We start from the raw sequence: 26,320 nt of genomic DNA, 5'->3' as shown, positions 1-26,320 counted from the left end.
TATTATGAAATCCACAAAAATAGAAATTTTAAAAAGAAATGAAAATGAAAATGAAACATTATTTTAAATAGCTTTTTAAAACTTATTTAACAAACAAACAAAAGCCCTGGGGCCATAACTTTTTAAAATATTAACAACAATTTTAGTGAGAGCAATGAATTCAGCAAGCTTCATTACTTCTAAAATCTTGGTTTAATACTTAATGGCAAAGCAATCTGAAAGCCTTGGTTCTAAACTGGAACATTTAGATTTAGTGGTTGTCACAGCTGGGGAAACAAATGACACTTCACAAAGATATAAAGATAAAAAGGTCTAAATGGAAAAAGTCCACTGTTGACTATACCTTCCAATTCCTTTTTATGCAAAAATTTGGCTTAATCAGAAAACACTGCATCTTTATATTTTAACAATAATTTCAGTGGAGTTTTAAACTCTGCTGAAACTGACTGTAATATGATTTTTTTTTTTTTTGCTTACAATCTTTATTGAAGTTATACAAAAAGAATCCCCCAAAAGTGAAAAAATTGTAATATGATTTTATGTGTCAATTTGGCTGGGCCACACTGCCCAGATATTTGGTCAAATATTATCGGATGTTTCTGTGAAGGTGTTTTTGGATGAGATAATATTTAAATTGCTTAATTTGGAATATGTAAAGCATATTACCCTTCATAATGTGGGTGGGCCTCATTCAATCAGTTAAACGACTTACTAGAACAAAAACTGACCTACCCCCTTCAAGAAAAATGCTGCCAGTAGGCTGCCAACAGACTGCCTTTGGGCTAGAACTGCAACTCTTCCCTGGGCCTACCTTGCAGAGTTTGGACTTGTCAAGCCTCCAAAATCATGTGACCCAATTACTTATAAATCAATCTCTCTCTCTGTCTCCCCCCCCTCCCCCCCCCCCCCGCCACACACATCCTTGGTTCACACTGACTTTAAAACAAGCAATAAATTTCTTTTAATGTTTTAAGTGTGCAGATACAGTAGTTGCAGGTGACAAACATCATTTTCAGCAACAAAATTCTACAATGATAGATGCATTTCCAAACATTCATCATCAAAATTCTTTTTCTGTAGCTCAAGTTTCTTTGGAAAAGCAACTATACATTCACTATTAAAGTTTCCCTTTTATCTTGAAAAACCAGATTACATTTTCTCAAAAGTACCTGCTAGGAAAGCATATTACTAACAGCCACTTATTAAACATCAACACATTAGAAACAACAGGAGATGAACAGCAAACCTGTGTGAAACAAAGTTTTTCAATAGTCCCTCCCCATTTCATTTGGAAATACTGTAAAAAGTCTACTATATTTCAAAGGTATTGTTTTTATAAAATTAACCATAATAAAAATATGCTGTAATATTCTGTGGACTTCTCTCTTTAATTTCCTTTGCTTACCTATAAATGGTGAAGTGAATAAATTGCAACCATATCTCAATTTCCTTTTTAAAGGAAATTATTAATGCACTGCTTTATCAGTGGTTATTACATGGTTTTTTCATGAAACACTGTTCAAGTCACTTCCTGTTGAGAATAAATCTTCAACACATCTTTCCTTTAGTGGTTCACAAAAACAGTACTTCAAAATATAATTCACTATCAAACCAGAATCTAGCAAACATTGTAAGCTGAGATATTAGAAATATGTGTACTATAATAAACTGTATAGCAAATTTTCAGCATATAATTTTTCCTAAAATATATTGCTTTACTCAACAAACAGTATTTGTTGAGATCATTAGTTAGTCACCATGTTGTTTTACACATATCACCACTTTTACCACAAAAGGAAAAGTAAGGACATTTCTAATAGCATGCTTTTTTTTTTTTTCCACACCACGATGTTGTGGGATCTTAGTTCCCCGACCAGGCACTGAACCTGGGCCCTGGGAGTGAAAGTGCAGAGTCCTAAACACTGGACACCAGGGAATTCCCAGCATGCTGTCTTTTGCCATTAAGTTTGAAATTTCAAGAGGATTCCAGTCAGTCAGGTTCACTGCAGCATTATTCATAATAACCAAAAGTTGGAAACCACATGTCCATTAACAGATGAATGGATAAACAAACTGTAGTGTATACATACAATGGAATATTACTCAGCCTTAAAAGGATATTCTGACACATGCTACAAAACGGATGAATCTTGAAGATATTATGCTAAGTGAAATAATCTAGACACAAAAGGACAACTACTGAATGACCTCATTTATGTGAAGTACCTAAAGCAGTCAAATGCATATAGACAGAAAGTAGAAGGTGGTTGGTTCCCAGGGGTTAAGGGTAGGGAAGAATGGGGAGTTACTGTTTAATGGGTAGTTTCCATTTGGGAAGATGAAAAAAGTTCTGGAGACAGATGGTGGTGATGACTGCACAACACTGGGAATATACTTAAAGCCAACGAACTGTACACTTGAAACAGTAAACGTAATGTTACCTATATTTTACTACAATGAAAAATATGTCAATAAATTCAATGAAATTTAGTACAGTCTTCATTGGTTATCACATGATTTTAAGCATCACTTTTAAAAAAGAGCAGAGGTCAGGGTGGCCAAGGTGCCAGAGTAGGAAGGCCCTGAGCTCACCTCCTCCCAAGGGCACACCAAAATCACAACTATTTACAGAGCAACTATTGATGAGAAAGACCAAAAGACTAGCAGAAAAGATCTACCACTAAAGATATACAGAAGGAGCCATAATAAGACAGGTAGGAGGAGCAGAGATGCATTACAGTCAAGACCCACAGCCCCAAGTGGACCCACTTGGATATACAGGAGGATAATTACAACTGCAGAAGTTCTGGCCAAGGAGCCCCACATTGGGATCCCCAGCCCAGGTGTCCTGCACCAGAAAGACAAGCATCCAGAACGTTTGGCTTTGAAGGCCAGTGGGGCTTACTTTCAGAGAGCCAAAGAGCTGAGGGAAATAGGGAAACATCCACTCTTAAAGGATGCACACAAAATCTCACACATTCCGGGACCCAAGGCAGAAGCAGTAATTTGAAAGGAGCCCAGGTCAGAACCTACTGTTAATGTTGGAGAGACTCCTAGAGGGGTAGGAGGCAACTGGAGCTCACCCTAGGGACATAGACAATGGCAGCAGCAATTTAGCGGAGCTCGTTCTACCATGAAGACATTGGTGCTGGCAAGTGCCATTTTGAATCCTCCCTCTAGCTTATTAGCAGGGACCCAACCCTGCCCAACACCCTCTCAGCACCAGTACTGGGATGCTTCACACCAAGCAGCCAGCCAGGCAGGGATACAGTCCCATCTAACAGCAGGCTGACACCAGCCCCGAGAAACCCTGGACCCAGCCCCAAACACAAGCAGGCCAGCACCAACTTTGCAACACTCCAGATCCTGCAGCCAGCCATGTCAGGAACAGTCCCCACACACCAGCAGGCAGACAATAGATCCGGAACCCCAGCCCTGCAACCACCCACGTGAGAAGCTAGCTCCACCCACCAGTGGGCCAGCACTAGCCCAGGGACCGACCACCCAGGGCTCTGCAGCCAGAAGCCTGATTATCCAGCTCTACCCACCAGTGGTCAGCAGTCTCTGCACAAAGCAGGGCCTGGCAACCAACCAGACCAAAGGCAAACTATGCCTACCAGACCACCCACAGTTGTCAGCCCACCAAAACAGAGGGACCCACACAGCCCATATAGTGGCTACCACTGGAGCATACAGCTCTGGTGACCAGAGGAAAGTGTGCTGCTGGGATGCATTGAATGTATCCTACAAAAGGCCACTTCTCCAAGGCCAGGAAGTGTAAGCAACTTACCAAACACATAGAAATAAAAACAGTAAGTTAGGCAAAATGAGGCAAGAGAGGAGTATGTTCTAAATGAAAGAATGAGATAAAACCCCAGAAAAAGAACTAACTGAAGTTGAAATACACAATCTAGCTAATAGAGTTCAAGGTAACTATCACAATGATGTTCAAAGAAGCTGGAATAATAATGGACAAAGAGAATGAGAAGTTAGAAGTTCTAACAAAGACTTAAAAAATATAAAGAAGAATCAGAGATAAAGAATTCACTAACTAAAAAATATACTACAAGGAAACAACAGTAGATTAGATGATACAGAGGAATGGATCAGCGAGCTAGAGGACAGAGCAGTAGAAATCACTGAAGCTGAAGAGAAAAACAAACAAAAAAAAGAATAAAAACAAATGAGGACAATTTAAAAGACCTCTGGAACAACATCAAACACACTAACATTTGCATTAAAGGAGTCCCAGAAGGAGAAACAAAAGCGAGAAAGTGGCAGAGAACACATCTGAAGACACAATAGCTAAAAACATCCCTAACCTGGGAAAGGAAACAGACATCCAGGTCCAGGAAGCACAAGAGGATTAACCCAAAGAGGACCACTCCAAGACACACTATAATTAAAACAGCAAAACATAAAGATAAAGAGAGAATATTAAAAGCAGAAAGGAAAAAGCAACAAGTTATGTACAAGGGAACTCCCATGAGGCAATCAGCTGACTTTTCAGGAAACGCTCTGCAGGCCAGAAAGAAGTGGTACAATATACTTAAAGTGATGAAAGGAAAAAACCTACAACCAAGAATACTCTACCCAGCAAGACTTTCATTCAAATTTGTTGGGAAATCAAAAGTTTTACAGATAAGCAAAAGCTAAAGGAGTTTAGCACCACCAAACCAGCTTTACAAGAAATGTGAATGGGATTTCTCTAAGTGAAAAAGAAAAGGTCACAACAAGAAATATAAAAATTATGAGAGGAAAAATATCATTGGCAAAGGCAAATATAAAGTAAGAGTACAAATAAATAAATAAATAAAGTAAGGGTATTAAATCAACCACATATAAAGCTAATAAGAAGGTTAAAAGACAAAGAAGTAAAATCATCTATATCCACAATAAGTAATTAAGGAATACACAAAACAAAAAGATGTAATATACAATGTCAAAACAGTAAACGTTGTGGGGATAGGGGGAGTAAAAATGCAGAGTTGTTAAAATGCATTCAAACCTAAGAGATCAGCAACGTAAAATAATCATATACATATATATACACACACAGATTTCTACATGTAAACCTCACAGTAACCATAAACCAAAAATCTACGATACACACACAAAAAAGAAAAAGGAATCCAAATATAATATTAAAGACAGTCTTCAAATCAGAAGGGAATAGAGCAAAAGAAGAAGAAAGGAACAAAGAAAGAACTACAAAAACAACCAACAAAATGGCAGTAAGTACATACCTATCAATAATTACTTTAGTGAGAGAGTGGCATGGACATATATATACTACCAAACGTAAAATAGATAGCTAGTGGGAAGCAGCCACATAGCACAGGGAGATCAGCTTGGTGCTTTGTGACCACCTAGAGGGGTGGAATACGGAGGGTGGGAGGGAGGGAGACAAAAGAGGGAAGAGATATGGGAACATATGCATACGTATAACTGATTCACTTTGTTTATAAAGCAGAAACTAACACACCATTGTAAAGCAATTATACTCCAATAAAGATGTTAAAAAAATAATAATTACTTTAAATATAAATGGACTAACTGCTCCAATTAAAAGACTCAGAGTGGCTGAATGGATACAAAAACAAGACCCATATACATGCTGCCAACAAGAGACTCACTTCAGATCTAAACACACACACAGATCAAAAGTGAGACGATGGAAAAAGGTACTGCATGTAAATGGAAATCAAAACAAAACCAGAGAAGCAATATTACATCAGACAAAACAGACATTAAAACAGAGACTATAACAAAAGACAAGGATATTACTTAATGACCAAGGGATCAATCCAAGAAGACATAACAATTGTAAATATATACGCACCCAACATAAGAGCATCTAAGTACATAAAGTAAATATTAACAGACATAAAGGGAGAAATTGACAGTAACACAATAATAGTAGGGGACTTTGACACCCCAATTACATCAAAGGACAAACACTGAGACAGAAAGTCAATAAGGAAACACTGGACTTAAATGATACATTAGACCAGATGGATTTAATTGATATATAGAGAACATTCCATCTGAAAGTAGCAGAATACACATTCTTTTCAAGTGCACATGGAACATTCTCCAGAATAGATCACATGCTAGGCTTCAGGACAACTCAATAAATTTAAGAAGATTAAAATCTTATCAAAACTCTTTTCCACCTACAACACTATGAGACTAGACATCAACTATAAGAAAAACACTGCAAAAATCACAAACACGTGGAGGCTAAACAATATGCTACTGAACAACCAATGGATCACTGAAGAAATAAAAAAAAGAAATAAAAAAATACCTGTAGAAAAATGAAAATGAAAACACAACGATCCAAAACCTACAGGATGCAGCAAAAGCAGTTCTAAGAGGGAAGTTTATAGCAATACAAGCCAACCTCAGGAAACAAGAAAAATCTCAAATAAATAACCTAACCTTACACCTAAAGGAACTAGAAAAATAAGAACAAATACAACCCAAAGTTAGTAGAAAGAAAGAAATCATGAAGACCAGAACAGAAATAAATAAAACAGACTTAAAAAAAAAAAATCAACAAAACTAAGAGCTGATTCTTTAAAATGAAAAATAAGCCACTAACCAGACCTATGAAGAAAAAAAAGAGAGAGAGAGGGGACCCAAATCAACAAAATCAGAAATGATGAACAGATTTCTAGGTACGTACAATCTCCCAAGACTGAACCAGGAAGAAATAGAACTATCAACAGACCAATTACCAATAATGAAATTGAATCAGTAAACAAAAAACTCCCAGCAAAGAAACTCCAGGACCAGACGATGTCACAGACAAATTCTACCAAACATTTAGAGAAGACTTAACACCTATCCTTCTCAAACTGTTCAAAAAACTACAGAGAAGGAACACTTCTAAACTCATTCCATGAGGCCACCATCACCCCGATACCAAACCCCCAGACAAAAATATCACAGAAGAAGAATATTAGAGGTCAATATCACAGATGAACACAGATGCAAAAATCCTTAAAAATATATTATCAAACCAAATTCAACAAGACATTAAAAGTATCATACACCATGATCAAGTGGGATTTATCCCAGGGATGCAAAGATGGTTCAATATCCACAAATCAATCCATGTGATACACCATATTAACAATCTCAAGAACAAAAAAATCACATGATCATCTCAATAGATACAGAAAAGGCTTCTGACAAAATTCAACATCCATTTATGATAAAAACTCTCAACAAAGTGGTATAGAGCAAAAGACATCTCAACGTAATAAAGGCCATATATGACAAGTCCACAGCTAACACACACTCAATGGTGTTCCTCTAAGATCAGGAATAAGACAAGGATGCCTACTCTCATCACTTTTATTCAACATAGTATTGGAAGTCCTAGACACAATCAGACAAGAGAAAGAAATAAAAGGAATCCAAACTGGAAGGAAGATGTAAAACTATCACTGTCTTCAGATGACATGATACTATACATAGAAAATCCTAAAGACAGCACCAAAAAACCACTAGATCTAATTAATGAATTCGGTAAAGATGGACAATACAACATAAATACACAGGAATCTATTGCAATTCTATACACCAACAACAAACTATCAGAGAGAGTAATTAAGAAAACAATCCATTTACAACTGCACCAGAAAGAATAAAATATCTAGGAATAACTCTAACTAAGAAGGTGAAAGACCTTAACTCATCAAAGTGTAAGACACTTATGAAAGAAATTGAAGAAAACACAAACAAATGGGGAAGATATACCATGCTCATTGATAGGAAGAATTAATACTGTTCAAATGCCCATACTACACAAGGAAATCTACAGATTCAATGCCAGGCCTATCAAAATACCAATGGCATTTTTTTTTTCACAGAACTATAACAAACAATTCTAAAATTTGTATGGAAACATAAAAACTCCCATATAGCCAAAACAATTCTGAGAAAGAAGAACAACACTAGAGGTACCATGCTTCCTGGCTTCAAAGTATACTACGGAACTACAGTAATCAAAACAGTATGGTAGGGACATTCCTGGTGGCACAGTGGTTAAGAATCTGCCTGCCAATGTAGGGGACATGGGTTCGAGCCCTGGTCCAGGAAGATCCCACATGCTGCAGAGCAACTAAGCCTGTGTACCACAACTACTGAGCCTGCACTCTTGAGCCTGTGTGCCACAACTACTGAAGCCCACGCGCCTAGAGCCCGTGCTCCACAACAACAAGCCACCACAATGAGAAGCCTGCACACCACAACAAAGAGTAGCCCCACTTGCCACAACTAGAGAAAGCCTGCACGCAGCAACAACGACCCAACACAGCCATAAATAAATAAATAAATAGATAAATTTATTTATTTTTTTTTAAAAAACAGTATGGTTCTGGCACAAAAACAGACACAGATCAATGAAACAGAACAAACAGTCCAGACAGAAACCCACCCTTTAATGGTCAATTAATCTTTGATAAAGATGGCAAGAACATACAATGAAGACAGTCTATTTGATAAATGGCGTTGGGAAAACTGGACAGCTACGTGCAAAAAGTCAAACTGGAGTACTCTCTCATACCATGCACAAAAATTAATTCAAAATGGATAAAAGACTTAAATGTAAGACCTGAAACCATAAGGCTTCGAGAGGAAAACACAAGCAGTAAGCTCTTTTACATCAGTCTTAGTGATAATTTTTTTTTTGGATATGTCTCCTCAGGGAAGGGAAACAAAAGCAAAAATAAAACAACTGGGACTACATCAAACTAAAAAGCTTTTGCACAGCAAAGTAAACTATCAACAAAATGAAAGAGCCACCTACTGAATGGGAGACGATATTTGCAAACAATATATTAAATAAGGGATTAATATCCAACATATAGAAAGAACTCATACAACTTAAGATCAAAACAACAAACAACCCGGTTTTACAAAAAGGGCAGAGGATCTGAATAAACATTTTTCCAAAGAAGACATACAGATGGCCAACAGGCACACAAAAAGATGCTCAACATCACTAATCATCAGGGAAATGCAAATTAAAACCACAATGAGATATCACCTCACACTTGTCAGAATGGCTATTATCAAAAAGACAACAGGGGCTTCCCTGGTGGCGCAGCGGTTGAGAATCTGCCTGCCAATGCAGGGGAAACGGGTTCGAGCCCTGGTCTGGGAAGATCCCACATGCCGCAAAGCAACTAGGCCCGTGAGCCACAACTACTGAGCCTGCGCGTCTGGAGCTTGTGCTCCGCAACAGGAGAGGCCGTGACAGTGAGAGGCCCATGCACCACGATGAAGAGTGGCCCCTGCTTGCCGCAACTAGAGAAAGCCCTTGCACAGAAACGAAGACCCAACACAGCCAAAAATAAAAAATATAAATAAATAAAAATTAAAAAAAAAAAAGACAACAAATAACAAGTACTGGTGAGGATGTAAAGGGATTCCTTGTGCACTACTGGTGGGGATGTGAACTAGTTCAGCCACTGTATAACAGTATGGAAATTTCTCAAAAAACTAAAAATAGAACTACCATATGATATAGCAATTCCACTCCTGGGTATTTACCTGAAGAAAACAAAAACACTGATTAGAAAAGATATATGCACCACTATGTTCACTGCACCATTATTTACAATAGCCAAGACGTGGAAGCACCCTAAGCGCCCATCAATAGATGAATGGATAAAGAAGATTTGGCATACATATACAATGGAATATTACTCAGCCATAAGAAAAAATGAATGAAATTTTGCAATTTGTGACAACATGGATAGACCTAAACAGTATTGTGCTAAGTGAAATAAGTCAGACAAAGACATGATTTCACTTATGAGTGGAATCTAAAACAAAACAATGAACAAGCATAACAAAACAGAAACAGACTCAAAGATACAGAGAACAAACAGGTGGTTGCCAGATGGGAGGGGGATGGGGGCAGGAAAGAAACAGGTGAGGGAGATTAAGAGGTACAAACTTTCAGTTGCCAAATACATTAATCATGGGGATGAAATGTACAGTGTCGGGAATATAGTCAATAACTATGTGGTATCTTTGTGTGGTGACATGTTGTAACTGGACTTACTGTGATCATTTTGAAGGGTAGGGAAATATCAAATCACTAAGTTGTGCAACAGGAACTAACATAGAGCTGTAGGTCAATAATACTTCAAAACAAAACAAATTCATAGAAAAAGAGATCAGATTTGTGGTTACCAGAGGGGGAGTTGGGGGAATTGAATGAAGGCAGTCAAAAGGTACAAAATTCCCTTGTAAGATAAATAATTACTAACGAATGTAATGTACAACATGACAAATATAATTAACACTGCTGTGTATTACATATGAAAATTGTTAAAAGAACAAATCCTAAGAGTTCTCATCCCAAAGAAAAAAATGTTTTATATTTCTTTAATTTCATACCTGTATGAGATGATGGATGTTCAATAAACTTGTGATAATGATGTGACTTACATACATCATTAAATGATTATCACAAGTCAAACCAATATGCTGTATATCTTAAACTTATACAGTGCTGTGTATCAATTATATCTCAATAAAACGAAAAAAATGCAGACGCCATAATCTGGATTCTTATTTTTCAAACTCCCGATAATTATGATGGCTTCACATTATCAGTATCTGATATCAAAAGATACAAAATATATTCAGGGCAAGTTTCATGACAAACACGAACAGATTAGTGGCCATATTTCAAATAATCTTCTCAATAATCTCTGGGAGGGAGGCCACCTCTAGTCCACATGATTATATAACCACTGTGTAACATGGAAGAACAAATATGACTCCATATTGGATCTGTTTCTTTTACTTTAACCTTTGTATTCTATCGATTGCTTTTACTGCAAATTAAGAATGTTGCTTATAACCTGAATTATACAGGATAGCCCATTCTCAAGGCTAGTCTGACCTTTCAAGGTATGACACTTTTCTATTCATGTAGCGATAAAAAGTTGCAGAACAGAGAATAACATTTATCTTGTTGGAGGTTTATAGGAACATTGTGACTGGACCTACATAGACAGCTGCAAGAACAAAGGATCCAGCACCAAGAAGTTTGCAGCAACCAATCACTGTCCCTCCCCTTTTAGTATAAAAGAAGCCTGAATTCTAACTGTGGTAAGATGGTTCTTTGGGACACTAGTCCACCATCTTCTCAGTCTGCTGATTTCCTGAATGAAGTCACTATTCCTGCCCCAACAATTCACCTCTTGATTGACGGGCCTGTCGCCTGTCGTGAGGTGAACAGCATGAGCTTGGACTTGGTAACAACTGTATTTTCTTTTCTAATAAACATTGTTTATATTTTTTCTCAAACACATTAACACAAGAAACATCAGTTTTGCCATTTCTTACCTTTTGCCTATGATCACATTATAGTATTCTATTTAATCCATGGTTTGTTTGTATAAAATGTTAAGTCAGCAGACAAGACTGCAGTGTCAATTCATACTTAAAATACAAGTAAAGTGCTGTTTCTTATATTTTAGATAACATATATAAATAGAAGCTCTAAGCTCTTTTCTCCCTATCTCAGTGGATCATCTTGTGTTCTACTTTGAAGACTCCTCCTTTAAAGTATGCATTAACATCTGATCTTTATCAAGTCCTCCTTACCCTACTGATATGGTCTTACTGTTTTTCTGTTATCTTTCCCTTCTCTTGTATCCACATAGAATTCCAGTATTCTATTTTTTTTATTTTATTTTATTTATGGCTGTGTTGGGTCTTCGTTTCTGTGCGAGGGCTTTCTCTAGTTGTGGCAAGAGGGGGCCACTCTTCATCGCGGTGCACGGGCCTCTCACTGTCGCGGCCTCTCTTGTCACGGAGCACAGGCTCCAGACGCGCAGGCTCAGTAATTGTGGCTCACGGGCCTAGCTGCTCTGCGGCATGTGGGATCTTCCCAGATCAGGGCTCGAACCCGTGTCCCCTGCATTGGCAGGCAGATTCTCAACCACTGCGCCACCACGGAAGCCCTCCAGTTTTCTATTTAAGTTAATCACCTTCCAAATTAAATTTAGAATACACTGCGCCAAATTTACATATTCCCCTAAGTCTATTTCAAGCTCTTTCAGGTTTCCCAAAGAAAAATTAAATCATCTAAAGGATTTGGGGGACTTCCCTGGTGGTCCAGTGGTTAAGACTCCGCTTCCACTGCAGGAGGCACAGGTTCCATACCTGGTCGGGCAAACTAAGATCCTACATGCCGCAGAAAAAAAAAAGAATTTGGTATCTGAGATCTGTGTCAGACTATTTAAAAAGTTTTAATGTCATTCCTATTTTCTCCAATACTGAAAACACTCATACTATAATTCAACTGGACAGAACCTTGGGCTATATCTATATATTAACCCTCTAAAAGGTATTTTTAGAGTTGCTCACCATAACAAACATATAAAAGCTAAACTATTCAGAATACTGAGAAAGTATGGTCAAATTTTATTTTTCAGTTAGTGAAGGTTAAGTTACAAGCTATAAAATCACTTTGGATACAATTCTTAATTTTTAATGTTGATTTTGAAAATGTTCAAAAATATCACTGGAGAACTGAACAAACAGAAGATATTAGAGAAGCCCAATAATTAATTATATTTGACTAAGCTTTACATATTTTTAAGTAAATAGATCCCCAATAAAAGCCAACTAAAAGCATAGCAATCAGCATTAAAAGGTAGCATAGGACTTCCCTGGTGGCACAGTAGTTAAGAATCCACCTGCCAATGCAGGGGACATGGGTTCGATATCTGGTCCGGGAAGATCCTACATGCTGTGGAGCAATTAAACCCGCACGCCACAACTACTGAGCCTGCGCTCTAGAGCCCGTGAGCCACAACTACTGAAGCCCGTGCATCTAGAGCCCATGCTCTGCAACAAGAGAAGCCACCACAATGAGAAGCTTCCACTCGCCGCAACTAGAGAAAGCCCGCGTGCAGCAACGAAGACCCAACACAGCCAAAAATAAATAAATTAATTAATTAAAATAAATAAATAAAAGGCAGCATAAAAGCAAGATATACATGTTTGAATACAAGCGAAACAAAGTTCTCTGCTTTGTAAACACTTGGGGGGAAAATGTGACTTGAAAAAAAAGTGCCTCTAAAAAATGGAAGTCTTGAAATAGAAAAATTTAAATATTATCATACTATATAGCCCTGTTATAAATTACTTTTTGCCTCAAATTGTAAATCCACAAACTGTAAATAAGACTTTATGTCAAATATAGATTTAATGTCATACCATTCAATACAGAAGAAACATTTTTTATTTTAAGATAAATTTTATTTAATCCATTGAACAACATATCTGGGTTTTCAACTAGATGTTTTAATTACAATACATTACGAAACAATAGAAGTGTGACAACCTCTAAACATTCAAAAGTGAGTGAGTAATATCTTAAAAGGAAGTGAGGAGAGAAACTAACTTAGCATTATTCATATAAATAATAAAAAGGCAAAGTAAATAGTAAGAGATCCAAACAAGATTCTTGCTTGAAATGTTAAAATATTCAGTGAACAAATGTCCATTTTAAATTCTGTAACTTTACTAGATATTTTACATTTTTCTAAGCAGGACTCAAAGCAGACCAATTTTGAAATTCCATGGGGGGGAAAAAAAAAAAACACCACTCTAAAGTTGGTCTCATTACTCTGAATCCAAGGCACAAGGTTCGATAACAAAGTACAAGTTTACTTTTCATTTTTATATACCAGTTTCCAAACAATCATTCAAATAGCATCATTTGTTTCTTTTGGAAATTAAGCCCTTGTCGGTTGCATCATTTGCAAATATTTTCTCCCAGTCTGTAGGCGGTCTTTTCATTTTGTTTCTGGTTTCCTTTGATGTGCAAAAGCTTATAAGGTTGATTAGCTCCCATTTGTTTATTTTTGCTTTTATTTCTATTGCCTTGGGAGACTGACCTAAGAAAACACTGCTACAAACCATGTATGTCAGAGAATGTTTTGCCTATGTTCTCTTCTAGGAGTTTTATGGTGTCTTGTTTTAAGACATACATGGTAGCAATGTTTTTGAGTTTATTTTTGTGTATGGTGTGAGGGTGTGTTCTAGCTTCATTGATTTACATGTGGCTGTCCAACTTGCTGAAGAGACTGTCTTTTCGCCATTGTATATTCTTCCCTCCTTTGTCAAAGATTAATTGCGCATAGGTGTGTGGATTTATTTCTGGGTTCTCTATTGTGTTCCACTGATCCAAATGTCTGTTTTTGTACCAATACCACACTTTTTGTTTGTTTTTTACTTTTTATTTTATATTGAAGTATAGTTGATTAACAATGTTGTGTTAGTTTCGGGGGTACAGCCAAGTCACTCAGTTATACATATACATGTATCTATTCTTTTCCAATTCTTTTCCCATTCAGGTTATTACAGATATTGAGCAGAGTTCCCTGTGCTATACAGTAGGCCCTTGTTGGTTATCTATTTTAAATATAGCAGTGGGAACACGTCAATCCCAAACTCCCAATCCATCCCTCTTGTTCTGATTACTTACTGTAGCATTGTAGTATTAAGTCTAGGAGGATTATGCTTCCAGCTTTGTTCTTTTTCTTCAGGACTGCTTTGGCAATTCTGGGTCTTTTATGATTCCATATAAAATTTAGGATTATTTGTTCTAGTTCTGTGACAAATGTCACGGGTATTTTGATAGGTATTGCATTAAATCTGTAGATTGCTTTGGGTAGTACAGCCATTTGAACAATATTAATTCTTCCAATCCAAGAGCATGGGATATCTTTCCATTTCTTTGACTCATCTTCAATTTCCTTTATGAATGTTTTGTAGTTCTCAGCATATAAGTCTTTCACCTCCTTGGTGAAGTTTATTCCTAAGTATTTTTTTTTTGATGTGATTTTAAAAGGGATTGTTTGTTTACATTCCTTTTCTGATATTTCATTGTTAGTGTGAAGAAGTGCAACCGATTTCTGTATGTTAACCTTGTATCCTGCTACCTTGCTGAATTCATTTATCAGTTCTAGTAGTTTTTGTGTGGAGTCTTTAGGGTTTTCTATATACAGTATCATGTCATCTTCATATAGTGACAATTTTACCTCTTCCCTACCAATTTGAATACCTTTTATTTCTTTTTCTTGTCTGACTGCTGTGGCTAGGACTTCCAATACTATGTTTAAGCGGTGAAAGTGGGCATCCTTATCTTGTTCTAGATTTTAGTAGGAAGGCTTTCAGCTTTTCACCATTGAGTATTATATTGGCTGTGGGTTTGTCATAAATAGTTTTTATTACATTGAGGTATGTTCCCTCTATACAGCTCCTACAGTTCAATAACAAAAAACAAACAACCCAATTGAAAAATGGGCAGAAGACCTAAACAGACATTTCTCCGAAGACATACAGATGGCCAATAGGCACATGAAAATTAGCTCAACATCGTTAATTATTAGAGAAATGCAAATCAAAACTACAATGAGGTACCACCTCACACCAGTCGGAATGGCCTTCATTAAAAAGTCTACAAATAAATGCTGGAGAGGGTGTGGAGAAAAGGGAACCCTCCTACACTATTGGTGGGAATGTAAATTGGTGCAGCCACTATGGAAAATAGTACAGAGGTTCCTCAAAAAACTAAAAACAGAGTTGCCATATGATCCAGCAATCCCACTCCTGGGCATATATCCAGACAAAACTATAAGTCAAAAAGATACATGCACCCCTATGTCCATAGCAGCACTATTCACATTAGCTAAGACATGGAAGCAAACTAAATATCCATCAACAGGTGAATGGATAAGAAGATGTGGTATATATACACAATGGAATACTACTCAGCCATTAAAAAGAATGAAATAATGCCATTTGCAGCAACATGGATGGACCTAGAGATTATCATACTAGTGAAGTAAGTCAGAAAGAGAAAGACAAATACCATGTGGTATCACTTATACGTGGAATCTAAAATGTGACACAAATGAACATATCTATGAGACAAAAACAGACTCACAGATATAGAGAACAGACTTGTGGTTGCCAAGGGAGAGGAGGGTGGAGGAGGGAAGGGTGGGGAGTTTCGAATTAGCAGATGCAAACTATATATATATCCTACATACAGGACGGATAAACAACAAGGTCCTACTGTATAGCATAGGGAACTATATTCAATATCCTATGATAAACCATAATGGAAAAGAATATGAAAAATATATATATGCATAACTGAGCCACTTTGCTGTACAGCAGAAATTAAACACAACATTGTAAATCAACTATACTTCAATAAAATTTTAAAGAATTAAAAATAGAAAAGCAGAGAAACAAACAAAAAACAAATAGCTTCATTTGTTCATAATGATTTTAGTATTTTAATGGAATTCAATGACTTAATAAATGTTAAAACCAGAAAAGATAACAAAGTGAACTTCATCACACAGCCCAGCACATACAAGGCACTTACTCCCTGATTGAATAGCCATTCTATTTATATATACTTTTTTTTTTAAATTTTATTTATTTATTTATTTATTTATCTATGGCTGTGTTGGGTCTTCGTTTCTGTGTGAGGGCTTTCTCTAGTTGCGGCAAGTGGGGACCACTCTTCATCGTGGTGCGCGGGCCTCTCACTACCGTGGCCTCTCCCGTTGCGGAGCACAGGCTCCAGACGCGCAGGCCCAGCAATTGTGGCTCACGGGCTTAGTCGCTCCGCGGCATGTGGGATCCTCCCAGACCAGGGCTCGAACCCGTGTCCCCTGCACTGGCAGGCAGACTCTCAACCACTGCGCCACCAGGGAAGCCCCTATATATACTTTTGAATTTACAAAGTGTCTTCACATATATTACCAAATATCACCTACAAAACTCTATTGATAAGGCATTTTACAAATGAGAAAACCAAGTTTCTGAAATTAAGGACATCAACCTTTGACTCCAATCTCATTTTCTTTCTACTACAACATGCTATTATTTGATAAATAAGTATATAGTAATTAATGTTTATTAGTAAATAATGGTCCCAGACCCTTCATTTTATAAATATGGAAGCTGATGCCCTGAATGCATACCTGATTTGCTCATAGATGACTAGCAACCAAAATGGGATGGCACTAGATAATCTTTTTAAATCACTGCCAGTTTTGTTTTGTTTTTAATTTTATTTATTTATTTATTTATATTTATTTTTGGCTGTGTTGGGTCTTCGTTTCTGTGCAAGGGCTTTCTCTAGTTGCGTAAAGCGGGGGCCACTCTTCATCGCGGTGCGCGGGCCTCTCACTGTCGCGGCCTCTCTTGTTGCGGAGCACAAGCTCCAGACGCGCAGGCTCAGTAGTTGTGGCTCACGGGCCTAGTTGCTTTGCGGCATGTGGGATCTTCCCAGACCAGGGCTCAAACCCGTGTCCCCTGCATTGGCAGGCAGATTCTCAACCACTGCGCCACCAGGGAAGCCCCCCACTGCCAGTTTTATATTCTTAGTATCCAAATGAATAACTGTTATAAATAGTGTTATTTAAAATGATGCATTACTTTCACCAGGAGCGAAATATAAGACTGAAAAAACTTTTTGATCACTGGGGAGCTTTGATAAAAGGAACAAATTAAAAATCTCAAAGTTAGAAACTGTCTAATACAAACACACACTGAATGCCATAACCACTCTTTACAACATTCCTGATAAGAAGTCGTTCAGCCTTTCTTTAGTGGTCTTACCATTAGTGAGTAAAACAACTTGGAAGCATGACAGAAGATGGCTGGAGATGAAGGAATGACTTCTACTACCACGAAATAAAGTACAAAGTACAAAGCTCTTAAATAAAAAAATAAGAATCAGAATCCTAAGGCTTTAGGTCTTCAAAGGTAATACCTACCAATCCCTTCGTACATCTCCCTGCTCCATGCCAGCAAATATTTTGGACTATGGAAAATGTTGGGGAAAGACAAACTAAAGAATTAAGCATTATTCTGAAACCACCTATGGATTAGAAATAAGTAAGAATATTAAGTCATCAAAATAGGCAACTTATCCTCACTTTGCTATTCTTTCCACTTTCAGCACTGCTCTTATTTCTAGGATTTGTTCTGGATTACTATAGCCACGTCCAACTTCTTCCATTTCCTTGCCTTAATCATCCCCTTACTTCCTTTTCCAAAACATTCTTTCTTTCCACAGCTTCTGTGAAATGTATCTCTCCATCAGAGGTGTGCCAGGATTAAATGTTACCATTTCATATTTAAACTCAAGAAAGCTCTTGTTTCCTTCAGGCGTTGTCTTTTAATTTTGTAAAATGGTTAAAGTTATTTTACCCTATTCATTTGGGAACAAAAGGAAAACACTAAATTAAAGCTGGCATCAACACCAACTTAAACGTCCACACCATTCAGCATAAATCAAATGAATTATATGTTGCGCCAAGATTCTATTGAATAGTAATAAGGGTGGTAATAAATTCTATATTTACTCAATCTTCTTACTTTTATCTATATAATGATATATTTAATGTAGTTTAAATAAAAAGAACTATTTTATGTATCACAGAATATTGTAATTTTTTTAGAAGTCACTACTAAATATTCAATCCTTGTTTCTCTAATTACTTTGACACAGCCTTGCATCCAAATGAAGTCCCAGTGAAGTGCTTTCAGTAAAGCACCAAGGGTCACAACTGTTTAAAAAAACTTTCTTCACTAAAAAGCAGAATAATGACTTTGCTGTCCTAGTTTGGGCTTACGCTATGGCTCCAATTTTCTGCCAAAGTTTCTCCAGCACTTCTGAATACCAAAGTACTACCAAAAACATTTTTAAGATCTAACACAACTGATTTTTCTCATTCTTTGATTCATAAGGGACTGTGGAAATTTCTTCTTTTTGTTTAAGTCTCATGGCACTGACAAGTCAATTTACAACTGAGGGTCAACAACATCTACCCCCAAAGTAAACTGATGAATATTCTTAGTTTTTAAAAATCAACTTAATTATTTGGATTTATTTTGTGGTTTTGTTTTGTTTTTTAAAAGATAGATGCAAACTCATATATTTGAGAAATTCACATGATACCTTTTAATTTTTACTTACATTTTTAAATTAAATTTTAAATTAAGCTCTTAGTGACTTCAAATCTATCCAGGTGATCCTTCCAACATCCCTCTACATATTTTTTACTTCTCTTCACAAACTTTCTCCTCTGCTACCACAGGAACTCACTCCAATAGTCATCTCCATTGTCATTAACCACGCCCCTCTCCTCCCAATAAATTTCAAGAATCTCATTCTCAGCTGGCCCTACCAACTCAGTATCTCTAGTACTCCAAGGCCTATAATTTTCACTCCCCACTAAAGACCTCAATCCATTGATTCTGACACATTATTACTATTCCTCACCCCACTCCTGTCTTCATTTCCATCTTCACAGCTTGGATTCCATAAGCCATCATTATAATCACTCCTTGCAAAGAGCCTCACTGTCCTTGCCCTCTCTCACTTTGTCAAATTTCAACCCTAGTTTTATATTCAACTCTTCATCAACCCTTTCACACCCCACTGAAGAAAGGTGAAAAAAAGAAAAAGAAATAACCTTGCTGACTGGTCATACTTTGAACTCTGTGCCTATTAACTTAATAGGCTTTAATGCTACCTAGCCTGAAGTGATTCACTATGCAATTACCCTAGCCAACTATCTTGGACCTTGTTCCTTCACTTTAAACTTAGACCATCACCTATCCCTCTCACTCTCAGCTAATAATCTTGCTTCTTACCTCACTAAAGAGAAGCACTCAGAACATATTTCCTCATTCTCCAACTCTATTTTTACCACAAACACTTATGTGTTTTTATTCTGCCTTCCTGCCTATATTACTTTGGATAACAGCCGTACCCTTACTGCTTCTGCTTACCTAAAGAACTAATACAGTTTCAGGTTTAGTTGTTAAAATGTTTAAGACCTTGAGCCTGCATATGCTTGATGTATTCCAGGAAGAGCTAGAAGCTGAATAAGCAAGCTATGTTGAATGAGCAGGAGGAAGAGGAGTTGAAATGGAGGTGTGAGGGGTCAGAATACAGATCACACATGCCTTATCTTCCACCATAAGGACTTGGCTTTAAGCTGGAGTAAGATGAAAACACACTGCATGGTCCTGACATAAGCCTGACAGGTTTTTTAACAGATCACTCTGGCTTCTGTTGATAAAAATTGCTTCAAAGCAAGGGAGACTTTTGGGGAAGGCTACTGCAATAATCCAGACCAGAGATCAGGCTGGCTTAGTCCAGGGTGGAAGAAGCAGAGTGGTATGAAATGGTAAGATTTTGAATATATTCTGAAGGCAGTATCAACAAAATATTCTGTTGTTCTGAGTGTGGGCTGTGAAAGAGACATCAGTTCTGAGCACCATGAACTAGAAGGATACAGTGCTTTGAACTAAACTGGGGTAATTTAAGTGAACAAGTTTGGTCAAAGGGAAGACAAATATTTTGGTTTCAGACAGTTATGTATGAGATATCCTTAGGCATCCAGGTGGATATGTTGAGTAGGTGGTTAAATACATGCCTGGAATTCAACAGAAGTGGTCTTCCCAAAGATATATGGTAAAACATGATCCTGGATGCAATCTCAATTAAGCTCTGTTGCACACCAACAATCAGAAGTCAAGGAATTGAGGAGGAACCAGCAAAGGACATTGAGAAGGAATGAATGACCAGTGAGCTAAGAGTAAAACCCGAAAAATTTGGTATCTTGGAAGCCAAATGAATAATGTATTATTTCAAGGAGGAGGAAGTGATCTACTTTGTCAAGTGCTACTCAAAGTAAGATGAGGACTGAAAACTGACCATCAGGATTTAGCAATATGCAGATCACTGACAACCATAACAAGAGCAGTTTTATTGAAGTAGTGAGGGCAGAAGTCTGACTAAAATGGGTTTAAAAAGATTAGGAAGAAAGAGATTAGAGACAGTGAATACAGACACCACTTTCAATGAATTCTGCTTTTAAGGAGAGAAGAGATATGGGATGACAGCTAAAGAAAGAAGTGTGGTTAAGTGTGGGTGGATTTTAGATGGAAGAAACAATATGATTGTATGCTAATGGAAATAATACAAAAGAAAGGAAAACTGATAATATAGAAGAAAGAGAAGAACTGGAGCAATGAGCACTGAGTAGGTAAGGGTAGATGCATGCATAAGTGAAGGGACTAACCTTTGCTAAAAGCATGAGCAATTATAGTAATCGGAGAGAAGGCAGAGTAAATGGACTCAGGTTTAGGCAGCTTGGTGGCAGTAGCTTGTGGAAAATTCTCTTGTGATCAGTTCTATCCTTTTCAGTAAAATAGGAGGCAAGGTCATTACTTGAGAATAAGGATATAATAGGTATTAGAGATTTGAAGGGGAAAAAAAGAGCACCTCTCCCTCTTTTGCATTCATAATTTAAATCAATAAGCATCAAATATATATAAATATAAACAAATATATATATATGACAACACAAAAATATTACAATTCTTCAACTTCCCCTCCAAGTATGGTTTATAAATGAATACCAAATGTCCTTAATTTATAGAGCCATGTCTTTTAAAGGCAATGATTTAGCAGGTCATAATAGATTCCACACAAAGAATAAAAAATAACTTATAAAAAGATGGTGCTGCGGTTATGAGAATATTGCTCTCAGATTTCTAACCACAGGGAGCTAGCTGACCAGGGCCCCAGCTGCCAGGCTTCCCACCACCAGCTGTTCCCACATAATGAAGAAGGCAGGGATACAAAGAAAGATCGGGTTGAGGGAGACCAAGGACTCTTCCAACAGATGAATTTGGCTCAAGAACTCCTTGACAACTTTGTCAAACTCTCCTTAGAACTTTACTGCAGCCTAAGATACTTCTACGCAATTTTCCTTCCCTCCCCCACCTCTTCCTCCTTTAGGGTCAGACTTGCATCCTGGTCTTATGGCTCTCTCAGCCTCATTTGGCTCCCTCTCCATTTCCTCTCACATGCATTTCTTGCAGGTTAAATCCCATTTGGGAGGTTGCTTCTCAGAGAACCTAAATTAATACAGATGAAATTTCTTTAAATGCAACAAATTTAAATCTTTGGGAACAAAACCCTTGTCTCTGAAAATCAAAAGGGTACTTTTTCATCATGTTTCTAGTAAGGCTAACAAACATAAAAATCACTGAATAAAAACAAAGCCTCTAGAGAGAGGTTATACAAATTTGAATATAATGTGTTTCCTGTCCTCTGTCCTGCTCTTGTTCTCAAGAAACAGCAAGCTAAAGTCCTTCAGAGTAAGGTACAAAGCGACTGAACACAAGATCATCTGGAACCTTCTCACTTTAGTGAAAAGTCAGTTCAGTACAATTTTTCACTAGTTCAGTACATTTTCACAAACCTTACACTACTTTCTATGTGACTAAAATTTTTGGATCTCACTTGTCACATTATGGCAGGGTTTTATTGAATATGCTTTAAAAAAAAGAATTTGATGTCAAGGCTAGAGTTCTATTTGCATTCATAATTTAAATCAATAAGCATCAAATATATATAAATATATATATAAATATATATTATATATATTGTTTATATAGAAATATAAACAAGTATATATATATTGTTTATATATAAATATAAACAAATATATATATATGACAACACAAAAATTTTATATTTATATTTATTTTTGGCTGTGTTGGGTCTTCGTTTCTGTGCGAGGACTTTCTCTAGTTGCGGCAAGCGGGGGCCACTCTTCATCGTGGTGCGTGGGCCTCTCACTGTCACGGGCCTCTCTCTGTCACGTGTAAAGTTATCTTTTAATTCATTAAAAATAAGCTAAAGCTCTGAAATCAAAAAATTAAACTTGCTATTCAAAGTTATCTGCTCTTTTATAAAGTAGAAATAGTTAGTAAGTGGATATATAATTCCAAATATGAAGCTACAAAGAAAAAAAGACATTTCTAAACAGTGCTGTTATACAGTTACTGCATTTGATTAGTTAGGTCGATTAGGTCAACAAATGCCCAAGACATTCTTCTTTTTTAAAAAACTTTTAAACTGAAGATGTTTTACTGATTCCTTTCAATATCATTTTTAAATTGTAATAACATATACATAACATAAAATTTATCATCTTAACTATTTTCAGGTGCGCAGTTCAGTGGCATTAAGTACATTCACACTGTTGTACAACCATCACCACTATCAATCTCCAGAACTCTTTTCATCTTGCAAAACTGAAACTCTGTACCTATTAAACAGTTAACTCCCCCTTCTCCCCTCCCTTCAGCTCCTGGCAACCATCATTCTATACTGTCCCTATGATTCTGACTACTCTGGGCCCCTCATATAAGTGAAATCATACAGATATTTGTCTTTTGTGACTGGGTTATTTCACTTAGCATAATGTCCTCAAGGTTCTTCCAAATGGTAGCACAAATCAAAATGTCCTTTCTAAGGCTGAATAATATATTCTATTGTAAGTATATAGTACCATTTTGCTTATCTTTTCATCTGTCAATGGACACTTGTGTTGCTTCTACCTTCCAGCTATTGTGAATAATGCTGCCATGAACAAAGATGTACAAATATCTCTTCAAGACCCTGCTTTCAATTCTTTTGGGTCTATACCAAATGAAATTGCTGAATCATACAGTAATTCTATGGCTAATTTTTGAGGAACCACCATATTGTTTTTTCCCCAGCGGCTGGAACATTTTACATTCCCGTCCACAGTGCACAAAGGTTCCAATTTCTCCACATTCTTGCCAACAATCGTTTTCTGTTTTTTTTTAATACAGCCATCCGACTGGGTGTAAAGTGATGTCTCACTGTGGTTTAGATTTTCATTTCCCTAATGATTAGTAATACTGAATATCCTGTCATGTGCTTATTGGCCAATCGTATATCTTCTTTGAACAAATGTCTATTCAAGTGCTTTGCCCACTTTTTATAGGGTTGTTTAGGTTTTTCTGTTGTTGTTGACTTGAAAGAGTTACTTATATATTCTGGATATTAATCCCTATTCATATACATGATTTGCAAATATTTTCTCCCATTCTGTGGGTTGCCTTTTCACTATGTTGATAGTGTTCTTTAATGCACAAAACTTTTATGAAGTCCAAATCTGAAGTCCAATTTATCTATTTTCTCTTTTGTTATCTGTGCTTTTGGTATCACATCCAAGAAATCACTGCCAAATCTAATGTCATGAAACTTTCCCATGTTTTCTTCTAAGACTTTTTATAATTTTAGCTTCTATTACATTTAGATCTTGATTCATGTTCATTCTGAGTTAATTTTTGTACATGCTGTATTATTTTGTATGTGGATATCCAGTTTCCCCAGCTGAAAAGGTCCCACTGAATGGAGTTGGCACCTTTGTTGAAAATAATTTGATCATGCATGTGAGGGTTTATTCTGGACTTTCTATTCCATTCCATCAGTCTTTATGCCTGTATTCCAGTACCATACTGCAGCTTTGTAATAAGCCTTAAAATCAGTAAATGTGAAGTCTTCAACTATGTTCTTCTTTTTCAAGATTATTTTGGCTATTTGGTGTCCCTTGAGAACTCATATGAATTTTAGAATTGATTTTTCTATTCTGCAAAAAATTTCATGGGGATTTTGACAGAGATTGCATTGAATCTGTAAAATGCTTTGGATAGTATGGACATCTTAACAATATTAAGTGTTCCAGTCTATATACAGGGACATCTTTTATTTATTTGTGTCTTGTTTAATTTCTTTCAGCAATGTTTTATCGTTTTCGGTGGATAACTCTTCCACCTCCTTGGTTATTTATTCCTAGGTATTTTATTCTTCTTGATGCTATTATAAATGGAATTGTTTTCTTAATTTCCTTTCAAATTGTTCATTGTTAGTGTGTAGAAACCCAACTGCTTTGGGAGTGCTGATTCTGTACCCTATAATTTTGCTGAATTTGTTTATATTAGTTCTACAAGTTTTTTGTGCAATATTTAGTGATTCTTACATATAAGATCATGTCATCTGTGAACAGAGATAATTTTACTTATTCTGATCAGATGTGGATATCTTTTATTTCCTTTCTTGAATAATTGCTCTGGCTCAAACTCCCAATACTACGCTGAATAGAAGTAATGAAAGCAGGTATCCTTGTGTTGTTCCTGTTCTTAGAGGGAAAACTTTCAATCTTTCACCACTGAGTATGATGTTAGCTATGGGCAAACAGATAAATTTTAAACTGAGTCCTGAAAAATAGGTAGGATATGGACACCTAGAAACAGGAGAAGAAGGCATTCCAGGAAGAAGGAACTATATTCAAAAGCAGAAAAAAAGAAAAGAAAGTAATTTTCAAAACTTCTGTTAAAATCAGCCACAATCAAAATGGAAAGTATCACCTAGGTCTATACTGTTCATTTTCCAAGAAATAACAGAAGTGGCTACCAAAAATAGGTAAAATTCTCTATATCCTTGTTAACCAAATTATATGATACAGAAATCCTGTGTTGTCAATCTACAAATTCTACTGAACAAGATGGATTAGTAACTAGTGCTAAAACCAAAAACAAAACAAAACAAAAAAAACCCTGTGAGATGCAACAGCATGAACTCCTCTTACTCTTAGCAAATGCCTTTCTAAGTTAAATATAGAGAGCATCTTTTTTTTAAAGTAACCACCTCATTAGAACAAAAAAATCTGGTTAATTTCTGAAATAGTTTTACTGTGAGCACATAGAAAGCAAGTGATGTGGTTCTTGGGTAAGTCGCACTTGAACGGTTTTTATTTTAAGCTACAAATTTCTAAAATACAGGTTACGTAGATAGCTTGATATACAATATTTTCAGAAAGGTGACAAAATTTTTAAATTCTTATTCCATATCTTCTAAAATAACTGAATTCACTAGAGTTCTCTTTTCTATGAATACTCAAATATAAAGCATAGTTTATGCAGTGTACTTTTTTCAATTATATATTTTTCTTTTTTATTGCAAAATATACAATACATGCAAAGAGTGTATGCAATGAATATGTACAGTTTCTACTACAAAAATATTTGTTTTCAGTATTTATTTCATTTAATACTAAAATACTAATTTTAATACCAGTATTTCTTTATTTTGGCATTTACTTCATTTAATATTAAAACATCAGTTTTAATCGCAGTATTTTAAAGTGTTCGGAATCCAGTAACTCCTTTAAAAAAAAAAGTGAAACTAAAGCATTTAAAATATAGATTATAAATACATTTCTGCAAATATAAAATTAAATATATTACAAAATGGCAACTACAAACATAAATTTATAAAATGTGAAACATACATGGTTATTTTAACATAAACTAGCATAAGTAATAAAATATTCTAAAATGAACTAAA

At 36.3% G+C, this 26,320-nt stretch overlaps 1 protein-coding gene across 2 annotated transcripts in view; it reads right to left on the bottom strand.

The window, feature by feature from the left end:
- Positions 1-26,320, bottom strand: part of FNBP1L (formin binding protein 1 like) — a 121,240-nt gene that overhangs the window by 50,487 nt on the left and 44,433 nt on the right. The gene's annotated exons all lie outside the window — the stretch shown is intronic.

The sequence above is a fragment of the Balaenoptera acutorostrata genome, chromosome 1 (assembly GCF_949987535.1).
Source record: "Balaenoptera acutorostrata chromosome 1, mBalAcu1.1, whole genome shotgun sequence".
NCBI lineage: Eukaryota > Metazoa > Chordata > Mammalia > Artiodactyla > Balaenopteridae > Balaenoptera > Balaenoptera acutorostrata.
The sequence above is the reverse complement of the archived record's forward strand: the minus strand, read 5'-3'. Positions and strand labels throughout refer to the sequence as shown.